Genomic DNA, 17,086 nt, shown 5'->3' on the forward strand with positions numbered 1-17,086 from the left:
GAGTCTGTGTTTTTTAATTGTATCCACTTCCCTATTCCTTCTGTGAGGTTCTGTATGCAGCCAACAATGTAATTCTCTACAGGGTTCAGCATCCTCTGCATATTCTGTTCAGCTGGACGTGACAAGCTAGTGCCTCAGTCCTAGAGCAAACAGTGGCTGGAACACTGACAACTTTGGAATATCCTGACGAAAAAACTGCAAGGGAAATACCTTTCTCCTAAAAAATGTACAAAGATGAGCAGAAACACACTTCCAGGAGATAAACACAGAAACCTCCCCAAAACAAGGAATCCCTGTACAGGATTGTAACCCAGTAAAGGTAATAAACAAGAGGCATAAATGAAAGTGGGTGCTGCCAACATTTATATAACAGACATGACATATTGGGCCTCATTATGACCCAGGCGGTAAGTTACCGCCTGGGTCGTACCCTTACCACCATGGTGTAAACTACGTTTACACCATGGTGGATGGCGGATTTACCGCCCCATTCCAAGGTGAGTGGGGCGGTAAATCCCCATTTCCCATTTTACCCTTCCCTATTCCCATTTTTGCCCCATAGGTCATAATGGGAGTGGGGAAGGCGCTAATTACGCCACCGTAAATTACGGTGGCGTAATTAGCACCATGGTCCCTTAGCGCCATGGATTTTAACGCCTGCAAAAAGCAGGTGTTAAACTCACCATGGCGCTAAGGGACCTTGTAATCAGGTGTTAAGGGTCGGCGCCGTTTACGGCGCCGTTAACCCCTTAACGCCTGACTCGTAATGAGGCCCATTGAGTTGTTTCGGAGTCTTCTTATATAGTGAGTAATGACCTTGAAGTGAAAGCCGTAACAAGAAGTTGGGAAATGGCCAACTGATCACAATGTTGACAATCAGAGCTCACCATCTTGGAATTGAATAAACAAAAAGAACGTCTACCATTTTTGAGAGTTCCTCTATGTAATAAGGCAAAGGGTGCAGTGGTAGGCATAACTGGCATGGTAATGGCTATAACACACCTGGAAGAGCTGACGTCATGATCGTTTGCAGCAATGGTAAAATCACATTTGAGCATGGTGTCAGTTGGGATCTGCAGGAGGGTAGTGATAGAGCTTTTGGCCTATGTATCCAATGAGGATACAGAGACGAGGCAGCATGGTTTCATCTGTAGGGTCTGATAACTTCTATCAATCCCCCAGATCCATCAGATACTCAAGACAACCTCTCCTGTCATGACCACAGGCCATTTTTAAATCTAGAGGCGAAAGGTGATTTGCTATTCAAGGTCCTAAACTCTGGAATGCTTTTCCAGCTGATATTCGCAAGATCACCAACTTCGTGGCCATCAGCAAAGTCTTCAAATCCACCTCCATACTTAATCATGTGATTATTTTTCAGGCAGGTTTCTCTCTCATGCTCTTTAGTTTGCAGTGTTACACATGATAAGCACCAATAATCAATCAATGCACGCAAAAACATGCAAATCTCTTACCTTTAGGTGATGGAATTACCTATTATTAAGGTTTTCTGGTTTCCATTTTCTTCTGAATTTTAGACCAAATACAGGTGGAAATCACTCTGTTTTCTTTCAGTACCTTTTTGTAAATAAAACCTGGAAACAACGGAAATGCATATGTCTTGCTTAGCTCTCCATGTTGGCTTTCAAGGCCAATAGGTGTGCAAAGTAACACAATGGAGAGGTAAGAACAGAATGTATTTCCCTTTTAAGTTGATTAAATGGCTACAAACATGTTGCTCAGGTTAGTATCAATAGCAGAGCAGACATTTGCTTCACGGTAATAATGAATCTTGGCGTGCAAGAACCGACCTCTTTGATCAACTCTTTTCTTTACAGGCATTCAAGCACTACATTTTTCATTTCAGAAAATGTCAAAAAATGCTAGTTGAAACGTATTCTTCTAAAAGTGCAAGAAATAAATGTGGATAAATACAGATAAGATGACATACAAATAAATATGAATACATACAGATATAAATGTTGAACAAATACCATTAAACTGCGGGCCTTATGACCAACTGCATATTCATTTCTTTAGTACTTTTGAGAACGTGAGACATTTAAAATTGGGGTTTAAATTGACATTTAGGGGCCGATTCATGGAACAAACGTGCGCCGAAAATCTTGGCGCAAGCGCTAAAAAACAGGCGCACGCGTGCGATTCATGGAAGTCCCTGCGCGTGTTTTCCTCGGGATGTGCGCCAAACCTGTGCATGGCGCACACGTCACTGCAACATCCCGAAAGGTGTGCGCGACGCGCACAGTGAAAGCGCACAACCTCGGCGCATACACCAGAAAGTGGGCGGAACACGGGGCGTAACGCGCGGAATGGGGAACAACGCGCGAAAATAAGGGCGTAACTGGGGATGTACTGCAGGGAAGCAGACGGAACGCCCACACGCACTCGAACCACACGTATTAATGGAATGGAATAGGGCAAAGCCACGCACAGCCAAAGACATGCACAAGCCGAAACACGTCCGCCACACGAAGGCAGGCGGTAGCGTCCCTGCGCATTACAAAAGTGGCAACATACAGCAATTGGGCCTGTGCGAACGGGGCACATGTATTTCGGGGATGCGCGGGAAGTTACACATGCGATTGAGCGGGGTACGTGTATTTCGGGGGTGCGCGGGAAGTTACACACACGATTGAGCGGGGTACGTGTATTTCGGGGTTGCGCGGGAAGTTACACACGCGATTGAGCGGGGTACGTGCATATCAGGGGTGCGCGGAAAGTATCACACGCGATTCCATCAGGGTACGTGTATTACAGGGGTGCGCGGGAAGTTCCACACACGAATGTCCAGGCTACGTGTATTTCGGGGTGCGCGGGAAGTTACAAACGCGATTGAGCGGGGTACGTGTATTTCGGGGTTGCGCGGGAAGTTACACACGCGATTGAGCGGGGTACGTGCATATCAGGGGTGCGCAGAAAGTATCACACGCGATTCCATCAGGGTACGTGTATTACAGGGGTGCGCGGGAAGTTCCACACGCGAATGTCCAGGCTACGTGTATTTCGGGGTGCACGGGAAGTTACACACGCGATTGAGCGGGGTACGTGTATTTCGGGGTTTTGCGCGGGAAGTTACACACGCTATTGAGCGGGGTACGTGTATTTCGGGGGTGCGCGGGAAGTCACACACGCGATTGAGCGGGGTACGTGTATTTTGGGGGTGCGCGGGAAGTTACACACGCGATTGAGCGGGGTATGTGTATTTCGGGGTTGTGCGGGAAGTTACACACGCGATTGAGCGGGGTACGTGCATATCAGGGGTGCGCGGAAAGTATCACACGCGATTCCATCAGGGTACGTGTATTACAGGGGTGCGCGGGAAGTTCCACATGCGAATGTCCAGGCTACGTGTATTTCGGGGTGCGCGGGAAGTTACACACGCGATTGAGCGGGGTATGTGTATTTCGGGGTTGCGCGGGAAGTTACACACGCGATTCAGCGGGGTACGTGTATTTCGGGGGTGCGCAGGAAGTCACACACGCGATTGAGCGGGGTACGTGTATTTCGGGGGTGCGCGGGAAGTTACACACGCGATTGAGCGGGGTACGTGTATTTCGGGGTTGCGTGGGAAGTCACACACGCGATTGAGCGGGGTACGTGTATTTCGGGGTTGCGCGGGAAGTTACACACGCGATTGAGCGGGGTACGTGCATATCAGGGGTGCGCGGAAAGTATCACACGCGATTCCATCAGGGTACGTGTATTACAGGGGTGCGCGGGAAGTTCCACACGCGAATGTCCAGGCTACGTGTATTTCGGGGTGCGCGGGAAGTTTCACACGCGATTCCATCAGGGTACGTGTATTACAGGGGTGCGCGGGGAGCACCACACGTGAATTACACGTGTGGGTCCTCCCAGGTGTTCCCTCTACACCCTCCATGGCCCCTGCAGGTGGCTCACACCACAGGGGCCTACCCTGCACATGTCCTGCAGGCACCCCATCCACCATGGCCATGCCCCCCAGCCAACCCACATGTCAACTTGCACTACTGCCCACCAACGCATGTCCCCCTGCACCCCCAGCAACCAGGGGCACCCTCCACCAGGCCCCCACCCATGTCTCCCACCACCCCCACCCCCCAGCACTGTGGGGCACCCTCCACCAGGCCCCCACCCATGTCTCCCACCACTCCCACCTCCCAGCAGTGCAGGGGCACCCTCCACCAGGCCCCCACCCATGTCCAACTCATGTCCCCACCACCCCCACCCCCAGCACTGTGGGGCACCTGCCAGCAGGCCCCCACCCATGTCCAACTCATGTTCCCCACCACCCCCACCCCCCAGCACTGTGGGGCACCTGCCAGCAGCCCCCCACCCATGTCTCCCACCACCCCCACCCCCCAGCACTGTGGGGCACCTGCCAGCAGGCCCCCACCCATGTCCAACTCATGTTCCCCACCACCCCCCAGCACTGTGGGGCACCTGCCAGCAGGCCCCCACCCATGTCCAACTCATGTTCCCCACCACCCCCACCCCCCGGCACTGTGGGGCACCCTCCACCAGGCCCCCACCCATGTCTCCCACCACCCCCACACCCCAGCAGTGCAGGGGCACCCTCCACCAGGCCCCCAGCCATGTCCAACTCATGTCCCCACCACCCCCAGCCCCCAGCACTGTGGGGCACCTGCCAGCAGGCCCCCACCCATGTCCAACTCATCTTCCCCACCACCCCCACCCCCCAGCACTGTGGGGCACCTGCCAGCAGCCCCCCACCCATGTCACCCACCACCCCCACACCCCAGCACTGTGGGGCACCTGCCAGCAGGCCCCCACCCATGTCCAACTCATGTTCCCCACCACCCCCACCCCCCAGCACTGTGGGGCACCTGCCAGCAGGCCCCCACCCATGTCCAACTCATGTTCCCCACCACCCCCAACCCCCAGCACTGTGGGGCACCTGCCAGCAGGCCCCCACCCATGCCCAACTCATGTTCCCCACCACCCCCACCCCCCAGCACTGTGGGGCACCTGCCAGCAGGCCCCCACCCATGTCCAACTCATGTTCCCCACCACCCCCACCCCCCAGCACTGTGGGGCACCTGCCAGCAGGCCCCCACCAATGTCCAACTCATGTTCCCCACAACTCCCACCCCCCTGCACTGTGGGACCCTGCCAGCAGGCCCCCACCCATGTCTCCCACCACCCCCATCCCCCCAGCAGTGCAGGGGCACCCTCCACCAGGCCCCCACCCATGTCCAACTCATGTCCCCACCACCCCCACCCCCCAGCACTGTGGGGCACCTGCCAGCAGGCCCCCACCCATGTCCAACTCATGTTCCCCACCACCCCCACCCCCCAGCACTGTGGGGCACCTGCCAGCAGGCCCCCACCCATGTCTCCCACCACCCCCACCCCCCAGCACTGTGGGGCACCTGCCAGCAGGCCCCAACTCATGTTCCCCAGCCAACATGTCATCACAATCTAGATCCCTGGTCCCTATGGTCAGCCTCCAAATGCAAAACAGCCACCTGAGTATTGCATCCACCCACTCTGAAATGGCAATTACATGACAGAACACCAATTGCAAGTTTCGAACAAACACATGTCCCTCACATACACCCAATGGGTTTCAGTGAATCTCAAAACCCATATCATGATATGCATGAAACCAATGAGATGATACTACACATTGAAGTTCGATAGAAAAATATGTATTAAAGGAAACATAAATAGATTCAAAAATAAAGAAACAGAAATGGGAATGTACAGAAATGAAAAGAAGCATGTCCGTGAAAAAAAGCAAAAGCAAAAATCATAATCCAAAGTAATGGTGTCCAAAGTCACTGTCCACAAAAGGAAATCCAATGGGAAATAATAATTGAAAGCCATTGCTCCATGGGTAAATTGTGAAAGTGAAATAAAATTCAACAGTGAACTATGTACAGACGAACAAGCCAGGGTCCATTGTCCCAACCAAAGAAATGAAACCTATCTAACAACACTAACTAATAAAATAAACTATATACAAAAATGTGAAAAATGTGGCCAATGTCCAAAAGGTCCAAAATAAATCCAAAAAAAAAGGAAACCTAACACTAACTACATAACTATTTACATGGGCAGCGGGCTAGTCCAACGGCTCACTGGATGTTGTCATGGGCCAGGGCATCATCGAACTCCTGTTCAATGGCTTGGAGGCGGGCATGTTCCCTGGCCAGAGGTCTCGCAGGGATAAAGCAGTGTCCAGCTCCAACTCCCTGCGAAGACCCTCGAGGCACTCAGCCCGCCTCAGCGCCCTCCGCATGGAGTTCTCCGCCCTGACCATTGTGAGCCGTTCCTCCTCTGCCCGCTGCCGCTCCGCACCTATCTGCTGGCCCAACCGCTCCCACACGGAAGCCACTCCCATTCCAGGGTTCTCCTGCCCTCCGGCCGATGCCTGCACCCCTGATGTTGATGGCCCCGAGCCATGATGCCTCCCACGTCGAGCCTGCCGCTGCCTCCGACGCAACTGCCTGTGCCAGCACGACGGCATCCAGGCTGATGGAATCCACCGACGCCGTCGTGCACGTGCACTGCCCGATGATGCCGTCACATCCTCCATCTGCTGGGGTCCAGTTGCTGGTGTGTCCACCCCTGCTGGACCTCCGACTCCCGACTGTGGCAGGGATGGGATCCCCACCGAGCCGGCTGCATTGGTCGGGGCAGGTCCACAGGGGGCCCTGGTGGCATCTGGGCCGGAAGACGGCATGGAGAACGACTGGTGCATAGTCTCCACAGAGGAGGAGAGGGTCGCCAGATTGGCCGACACATGTAGGAAACCCCCGACCATGGCCGTTCCCAACTGGGCCATGTCGGCACGGTGCTCTCCGTAATGACGTGCATGCTCCTCCCGGGAAGCATGCACCTCATCACGAATTGCACCTGTGCGCAACGCGACACCTATCAGGACCTTCTCCATACGGCCAGGGGTCCCCTCGTCCGCAGGTGGAGGGGAGTCAGATGACATGGACATCCCCCCTACCTGCGGACGGGCCTGGGATGGGGCATCCCTGCTGGTGCATGGTGGTGCAGTCACAGTGTCAGGGACAGTGACATGCACAGGCCCCTCCACGGCGACCTGTGCTGCCTCCTGCCCCTGCCCCTGGACTGCAACACTTGCACCAGCAAGGATGCCCCCACCAGGCCCCATGTGCGCCTCAGTAGCGGTCATCACATGTAATGAGGGAAACACCCGCGCGCGCCACGTCACAGACGCGCTCACGCGCTAAGGGCCTTTGGTCCAATGAAATCGCATATGCGTGCTGACGTGCATACGCGCTAAGGGCCTTTCCTCGAATTACACGCAGACGTGCAGGATTTTCACGTTTCCAATTCACTCCGTATCAAGCTGGCCACGCGTAAGCACACGGAAGACCACGCTCCTGCCCAGAAGGCCAAACTACTGCCCCCCAGAGCCCCGAGCACACTCCCATCTGCTGCTGCCTGACTGCCTGCTGCCCACGTGCCCTGCCATTTGCTGCCTGCACATCAGCCAGGGGTGCTGTTGCTGTGACCACCCCTGCTGGAACAGAAGACTCCCGACTGGGATTCCATCGCTCCACAGCCCAGCCCCAGGACCCAGTTGCCCACCCACTCCTGTCTCTGGGGTTGTCATGTCGGGGCAAACACCATCTGAGACCACTGACAACCCCCGGCCAGAGAGGCAGAGGGGCACCAGCTTCACTGCCACCGAAGTTGGTGTCCTGGTGGAGCAAGTCCTGGGGCAGTATGATGCCCTCTTCGGAAGTTCCCGCGCCGACAAGGAAGGACGGACTCAGATCTGTACTGACATCGTGACTGCCATCAACGCGGAGGGGGTGGCAGTCCGCGACTTCCAACATGTCAAGAAGCGCTGGGAGGACTTCAGGTCCAGGACCCTGAACAAGGCCCGGCACCTCTTGAAGGCAGCGGATGCCAAGGGGCGCCGGGGCCACTTGTCGGAAGAACAGATGAGGGTCCTGTAACGCATATCCCCATCGCTCCACGTCCAGGTCCTTGAGAGGCAGACCCGTCTGGAGTCGAGTGGTAAGTGTACATGCATCCTGATTGTGAGCTGTGCATGTGGTGATTGTCACACAACAATGTTTAATGGATATTATAGATTCAGAAATCTATATTAACACCTCCTAAAACAAAATAGCAGGAAGTCACATATGAACATGGTAAATAATCACTTTCCTATTACATTTCTTTGTATGCTAACCGTCTGCAATTTGAAATGTTTGAGGCCTGACTCGCATGAGGATTAAGTACAAAACCATCTGCATTGTCCATAAGGCCTTCTGGGGCCTAGGGCCTCATTAGCTTCAATTCTCCCTTCCTAAATATCTTCCTTCTCGAGCCATTGCTCATCTGCCTCCAACTCCCTCAGGGTCAGTTGCTTCTCCAAGCAAAGAGTTGGTGGTAGATATCTTTCTTCGGCTGAGGCCTCCATCTGGAACAGCCTCCCTGCCTCCCTGAAACTCAAGGAGAACCATGTCCGGTTCCGGAAGCACCTCAAAATCTTCCTATTTGCTTCTGCTTTCTCTCCTTCTCGCCCCTGCTGAATTCCTGGCTGAAATTGAAACTGCACTGGTTACCTGGCCACCCTCTGATCTCAGGCCCAGGTCCCCACCCCACCAGTTGCACACCTGCACTGACTCCCTGGCAACCCCTGAACTTGGGGACTGTTTTTCTGTTTACCTACAGTCACCCTACCTACACTTGACACCTGATGTCTGCACTTACTCTTGCACTTACCACCCGTACTACTTGGTATTTATTCTATTATCCCATGTACTGCACTTCCCCCCTTGCCCCCCCGCACTTTTCCCCTTCCCCCTTCTCCTGCACTTGTACTTGAAGCTCGCCATTTCTTCTCAGCCACCCTGCACTTGCGTTTAAGGGTGACGAGGTCTGAGTTGTACCAGGAGTTGCACTTGGCTTTGGGCTTCAAGCGGATCCTCATGACAGGGGCAAGAACAACAAGAGTATCAGAGATAGCAGAGTGGAGCATGGAGAGAGCTGTGTCAGGGTGTGGGCCAGCCAAAGGGAGAGGGGTTTGGGGGTGAAAAAGTGGTGGTGAAAGCCTCAGCTGACACATGCTTCATGGGTCGGATAACCAAGAAGGTAGGTGGCAATAGGACTTTAGGAAATAATTGCTGATTTTTCATTTCTGAGAAGTCTCTCTGCTGCAGAGCACCATGGGAAGGAAATATAGTTATTTTATTAGGAGAAAGGGGCACCCGCTTCCCTGTTGAATATTTTTAAAACTCCTGGACAGATTTACCCTAACACTGTCCCAGAAATTGAGTTAATGCTTCCTGCCATTATTTGGTCCAATTCCCTCCAGCTGCGTTTCGATGGCAAAAATCAATGGGAGTAGGCTGAAAACAGCGTTGTTTTGCTTTCTTAATAACCTTTACATTTTTGAATGAATCTTTCTCCAAATGTTCACCCTGGGATGGGGGGGCGTGGGACTAATATTTTATATGGAAAATATCAGCCAAATCATTCAAGTCAAAAGCTTTTAGCAATAGAATGTTCACTTTTCATATGGATCTAGGCAATCACCTTATATGAGCGCATCTATCATCTGGGCTATGGTATTTATATATATATATATATATATATATAGTAAGCAAGTAAAAGGTTTATTTCGGGAATACAAAACGTTCCCATAAAAACAACATCAATTCATAACATAATTACATATCACACAGTAAAAAAATGAATAACCTTCCACTCTCATTAAAACCAAGCCACATTTTAAACACAAAAGCATTCAGTTCAAACAATTTTCATTAAATATTTCCTCAGAGTTAGCGCATTCTTTAAAAATGATAATAAACACCAACCCACACAAACTGAGTCCACCCCTAACAGGTAGCACACTGCCGGTTCATACTGAAGAAACACCTTGCCCCGCAGAAGAGGTTTAAGCGTACGCTATCTAATTAAGGAGAAAGCTGGACAAAACAGTAGGAAATGGGCCAAGTCTTCCCTGGGCGCATCGCAAACAATTCACGATTGTCTTTCATTGCCATTCGACCAGGTCACCACCACTGCTCTTAGATGAATACAATTAAAGCGTGTCCTGGTGATGGCAACATGCAGAGAGGGATTCTGTTCCCAAAGCAAATATTTCTGCACACCTGGACTTGCAATATTCACATGTTTCCTGTTAGCGGGTCTCTGGATTTTGGAAGACTCCCAATTGTGCAGAATGCGCTGCAACACACTTACTTTCATAGCGCTTAAAACAGTGTGCGGCTTAACAACCCTCAGGAGAAAATATTGAGCCATATCCCCTACTGACAAAATTGCCTTTATGTGCCTTAGCCAGGGAATCTTCAGGTGAGGGTCCAGAGGAACCAAGTGTTTAATTAGGTCTTGTGTTATGCCGGCTTTGCTGTTACCCCAGACACCAAGCCAATGGAGACACTAATCAACCTGTAGCCCAATTCCTGATGGACTGCAAAATTAGAGGCTGAATGAGGAAGCCCCAAAACCTGTTTCAGGAACGTATTCTCCATCACCTGGATGGCTTCAACCTTGCTGTATCCCCACAACTCCATGCCATACCTGGGAACAGAAATAGCTTTCCCATTATAAACCTTGAGTGCCAGCTCGACCGGTTTAGGCTTAAACATACCCATGGCTCGTGCTACCACCCCTATAGCCTGTTTAAACCTGGCAGTCTGCTTGACTACATGGGTTTCCGCACCAAAGTTTGAAAGAAATCTAACCCCTGGGTAGTCAAAACTAGAGACTCTGGGAATCAAGACCCCCTTGCTATACATTGCCTGATTTAATTTTTTGGCGGGGGCATTTGCCACTGCTACAAACTATAACTGCAGATTTTTGGGCATTAACCTTTAGATCCAGTGAATCCATGAATGAAGAGTAATCATTAATCAGGCGCTGCAAGGCTCTGGGAGTACGGGCCAGTAAGACTGTATTGTCTGCACAAGCCAGTAATGACACGCGCCAACTATCCAGCCTCGGGACATCTGAAGAAGAATTAAGTAAATGGGTATACATCCCATTAATATACAAACAAAAAAGCAGGGGGGCCAGCACACAACCCTGGCGCACCCCTTGCTCCACCTGAAAACGAGCAGTGCACCGACCCTGCACGTCGCTCCTTAGACAGGCAACCGTGGATGAATGTAGTCTCTCCAGAAGATCCACCAGTGCACCTGGACAATTCATGGATCTAAGCACACACCACAATTTGTTACAATTGACTTTGTCAAAGGAGGTGCTTAGATCCATGAAAGAAAGGAAAATGGGTTCATCCTTAATATATAAAGAGTGAGCCACCACCAGATAGAGGTTCAGGGACTGATCCGCTGTTCCAAGACCTGGTCTAAACTCCAACTGAATGGGAGAAAGAATATTATTACATTCCACGCAACACTCCAATCCCCCAGGAGAACCCTCCCCATGATCTTAAACATGGAGTCTAAAAGCGAAATAAACATGGAGTCTAAAAGCGAAATAGGTCTGCTAGCGTATGTATATGTATATTCAGTGAAAATAACTTTGTTAAAGGGACGTTATGGTTAAGTTGTGCTACTAAAAACCTATGAAATTCAGAACAAAACACTTTGTTAAAGGGACGTTATGGTTCAAAGTAAAACCAAAAAGAACCTGAAATTGGCCAGTTATGGTAAGCTCAGAAAGCATAACTCGCGCCACCACCATGCACTGCTATGACTAACACTCAGGACATCAAAGATGACATCACAAATGGTTTTCAGTTCGGGGACAGCGCGTATTACATACGGGGAATTTGGGGTTGAGAGGCATGAAAATGAGACTGAGCAGAGCAGGGGATTGGTCAATAAGGTTTACTGGGTGTGTTGTGTAAGGAGAGAGTTTGTCAGTAGGTATTTATCCTGAGAGAAGAGCAGATAGCTATGGCTGCGTGTTTCAGAAAGCAGATTGTTTGAATTTTGGGAGATTCATGGATAAATTGGTTGGAGGGGCATGCAGATCGCTGTAGAGTGGCTGCACATCTTGGATTCTCTCATGTGGAAGTGCACTGGCATGGAGTGCGTGGAATGAAGTGGGTGGATTTGGTACCTCTCTGTGCTTCTTTGGTGACACAGCGTCATCCAGACATTATTATTATTCATTGTGGAGGGAAAAGTTTAGGACATGTGTCTGGAATCTCTTTGCAATTTGCAATGAAAGAAGGACTTGGGAAATTTATGGACATGTATCCAAACTCCAGAGTAATTTTTTCCCGTATTGTGCAGAAACAAATGTGGTTGCGTTCTTTTTCATTTGGTCCACAAATGGAGAAAGCAAGGCGCAATGTTAACAAGGCTGTTTGTGCCTTTTTGAGAGATGTTGGTATGTCCTCTTTTCAGAATGAAAACATTATGTTTTGTAGCACAACCATGTTTTGCAGAGACGGAGTACATCTTACTTACTCCAGCAATCAGATTTTTCTGCGAAATATACAAAATGCATTGGGACCTTTTTTGGAATTACAGCAATCCATTTTGCAGTATGTGTTGACCATTTCAATATTTTGATACACAAAAAAACACCACAAAAATGCTCTTTTCAGAGCCACCACTTCCTCCTATAGAAAAGTAGAAAAATGAGATGGTTCTGATAGGGCAGCGCCCCTAAAAAATATGTCTGCAGACTTTTAAAAATGCACAGTGCCCTGCACTATTTATTTGTCACTTCTATTTTTAAACTGTGAAAGGAGGCTCTGAAAAGAGCCTTTTTTTTTGTTTTTGTTGCTTTATATCATTTTTTGGGTTTTTAAAACAGGACACACAAGGAAAGGATGGGAAAGTAGGGTAAGGAAGGGACACCAACCACAGGGATAAGAAAGGGCAGGTGGAGAGAGAAAGATGTAGGGTGGACCTTATTTAGGTAGGTCGCAGACCTTCTCATGCTCCTTGACCGCAGTCTCAAAAGCAGTCCGAACGTTCTCCCCTCTGCAGAGTACTGTATCGCAGTACATGCACAATATTGTGACCCTCGAAAGGTAAGGGTCAACAGCATCATGAATGGCCTGTGAGGCAGCTGGAGGGATGCACTGTCCCACAGGAGTATCTTTTGTGGTGACAGGAGCGGAAATGGAGGATGCTGCAGAGGAACTCAACCTACTAGGTTTATTGCAAGGTACAACCTTACAAATAGCCCCACCGTGGAATGACTTTAGGTGTCACTTCATTGATGTAGTACCAAAGCTATACGAACCAGGCTTTCCATGACTCAGCACCATGTGGCACTGAGTGCAGATCACCTTGTTCGCATTAGCATTTGACTTTCCATCAACGGTGGTAAATAACCACCACACCCAGGACTCATGATGAGTGCTAGTAGTAGGGACTTCCACTACCTCATACTCTTCTACCTCTTCATCCGTCTCCTATGCATCCTCACGCCTGTTCCCCTCTGCAGGCCCTTAGGGACGTGGTGGTGGTGGAGGGGGTGGGTCTGCTGATGCCGAGGCAGTAGCAGCAGAAGCAATTTGGGATGCCATCTGGAAGGTTAATAAACAGGAACTAGGAACCAGGAACCAAGAACAGCAACCGGCACAATCGTCCTGTTGTAAATCTTGGAAATGTAAAAGCAGAATGAGGATCGGTCTGGGGTGTGGCCTTTTATAGGGGTGCTGGAGCACGCTTCGCGGACACCTGCACCATCCCCGAACACTTTGAACACTGAGAAAGGGTTCAAAAAGTTCCAAAAAGTATGTAGATCGGCAGGGACATTGTGTGGGACATGTGCAATGGTGAACTTTTACTGTAAAATACCTTGCATTGCTCAAAAAAGCACTTTTTAAATGTTCAGGGGCCCGGACAGTATCCGTAAATAAGGACACATGCTCAGCATGGGTGTGTTCACATGATGATGTCGCGGACACGTTTGCACATGGGACAGCTGTCCGCAGGACACCAAATGCACATGGACGTTTGTGCGCATGTGCTCGCGTGTTGTACGGACAGTGTTCGGGTGCCCGAACTAATTAAAAGTGTGACACACGTGCGGCGGACAGTTGTGGAGAGGCGCAATGTTCATAGGACCCAAGCGTGTGATGCACATGTGCGCGGGTGTTCTACGAACAGTGTTGAAGTCCCCGAATAAAATAAATGTGCGTCAAAACTTTGCAGACAGGCGGACGGGATATGTGTTCTATGGATATATTCATTCTGGTTGCAAACATTACAGAACAGAGGGGGTTTTCTTATGACATCCCCATTTTGGGTGATTGCGGACATCTTCTGTTTTCTAAGGACACCTCCAAAGATGACATCACCAACCAGGCACATCCTTGCGCTCTATGGGGAATGAAAATGTAAATAGTGTGCCCCATTTCCCCTTTGAGGTTGGCTCTGAAAAGAGCCTTTTTTTGGTTTTTTTTGCAGATGCTTCAGAAACACCTTTTATTTTATTTTTTTTATTTTTATTTTCCTCTGAAAATCTTCACATTAGCTTCTCCAAAGCAACCCTTATGTTCCAAAACAGCATGGCATTTCCCATAAAAGATAAATAAATGCCATCTTCTTTAAAATAAACAACATTATCAGAATCCATGTTCTCATTATTACAAAAGAACATACCAGCTCTAAGCATGAAAGCAAACATGCCTCGGTTGATTGCACACCTAGCAATATATTGCTGAGGACAAAAAACAGACCTATTGTCCCATACTGCTCTAGGTAACAAAGCAGAAAAAATAAACTTGGCATTTGGAAGGACTTTCATGATTGCCTGAACCAAGTTTTGCAGATCTTTCAACAAAGTAGGAGCACTGACATAGCCCAAATGCACAGCAGCACAGTGCAGGACAACTACATGTGGACAATGAAACCTAGCCATATCCTGACAAACTACTAGAATAGCCTGCAAATTCAAATCAGGCACAGTGCTCCACTCCACATCCACTCCTTTTGTGTCAAAATGGTTAGCCACATTCCTAGATTTAGCATACTGCTTCTAACCATTTACAAACATATCTCCAACCATCAACACCATGACTTTCTGCACCTTCACCATCTTCACTACACACAGCCTCTCTCAATACGAAGCAGAACCTCACCACCTGATTGGCTAATCCTCAAAATTCACTCCCACTTCATGCTCGGAAACCCCAGATGTGGCATGTCCTGTCTGCGAACAGTCGCGCTGTCCGCCGAGTGCGTAAGTAACACTGGGGAAGCCCTTCTACCCTTTCCACTGCACTCTCTGCACCATTTCCTCATTGGCTACTGTTAAGCAGTCACACAATCATCCACCAATCACACCCAAGAACTCTACATCTAACTCTGTCATCACAGATCAGCACTTTAGATGTACTAATGATCACTCTCAGTATAATTTGGCTGTGACTGCAAACAACCTACAGCAACAACTACTATAAAACTCCCCAAGATTTCTACTTGCAGATTTATGCACATCCACATGCATAAACACAGACTACAGGTATGAATATTTTCTACACAGTACATGTACACCTCTTCTAGGAATACAATACATCCCGGGAGCATAGCTCAGTGGCAACGTGCGTGCCTTGGAAGCAAGACGACATGAAGCAACACAGGTTCGATCCCCAGGTCCGCGCTTAGAAACCTCTGGGTGTTTAAGCACGTTATAAATACGCAACTAAGACAAAATAATTGCGCAACTAAAAAACAAACTATTCCTGTAACAGAGCCTCGATGCCCGCACGCTGTGTAAGCGCTTTAAAAATGTGAAATAGAATACATAAAAATATGAACAGAGTAACTGCCACTTACCTTGCATAAACTGTAAAATGATCTTACTGTCATTTCTCCCATCTGCTATGATGAAGTGTCAATTGCAAACCTTTCAGCTCTCCAAGTTTGTGTTTACACACACACCAATCTAAAGAAATATTGTTTCATATTATAAGATAGGAGAAAAAACACACATATTCACTAACTTCTTTCTTTGACAATTACAGTGAAGACCACTCTCCTGAAAAGCAGCAGCGTCTGAAGTACGAACAAGGACTTGGAATAAACCTACTCTTTCCATACAAAAAAGTAAGCACAAAACTAACATAATGTTCTAACTGTTACTCAAACACACTAGCATTTTAGTATTGTGGAAGAAACAAGCATATTAACCCTTTACCATTAGATGTAGTATTAGTGCTTCCCCTTACCAGTTGCATACTTTATATTCTCATCTGAAGCCCAGTATAGTAACACACAAATACAAGAATAGCCTTCCCAACTTGATGTAGCTGCCCATTGCACAATCACACACCTCCACAATCATACTTACCATCATACTCAGACACTCATGCACAAAGCACAGATTCACAGCACAACAGTCCAACCCACACTTTCGTTTTTTTCTCCAACAGACCCCAAAGAATGCCTACCAAAAAGTGACTCCGTAGAAAGCAACGCAAAAGTAGAGCAAGTCAGAATAAAAGTGTCCAAAATAAGAATCCATCTCTAGCAGATTTTGTAGAAAAAGTTCAAGCAAAACAGCTAATACAGTCATTAAGCAAAACAGAACAGGCTTCCAGTACAGAAACGTTCCCTCCTCTATCAAAATGTAAAATGAAACAGAAAGTGATTAACAAGACTTCAACTACCACTACTTCTAACGCTGCACCTATAAATCTTAATGCGGTGGCAAGTAAGTATTCGGAAAAAATATTTTACAAAATATTTTCCGCCACAGAGTCCTTTAGAACCTTTTAAAAACAGGAGAGAAATCATGCACAACCCTTAAAACCTACTGTAAAAATTAAACCTCGAAGCTCTCATAGACAGTGCAATCCTTGTCAAAAGGAAGTTATTTATTTTAGTTTTAAACAGGATGAAACCACTAACAAAACTAACTACTAAACTACAAAAAAGACTTCTCAATAAACGGAATATCAACAAAAATAGCTTCTTAAACATAAGTGGAGGTGAATGGAGTCACACCACGACACCATATTTTAATGAAGAAGCATATAAACAAAAGCAAACAGACCCAATTGCCATACATAGCACTGGACAAGGGTATGAAAAACGTAATAACACCATTATGGAACAAGAAACTCTGCTCACAAAAATATCCCCAGAAAGCTCAGTATCACCTCCCCATT

Source organism: Ambystoma mexicanum, chromosome 9, assembly GCF_040938575.1.
Source record: "Ambystoma mexicanum isolate Mex_15411 chromosome 9, UKY_AmexF1_1, whole genome shotgun sequence".
Classification (NCBI taxonomy): Eukaryota; Metazoa; Chordata; class Amphibia; order Caudata; family Ambystomatidae; genus Ambystoma; species Ambystoma mexicanum.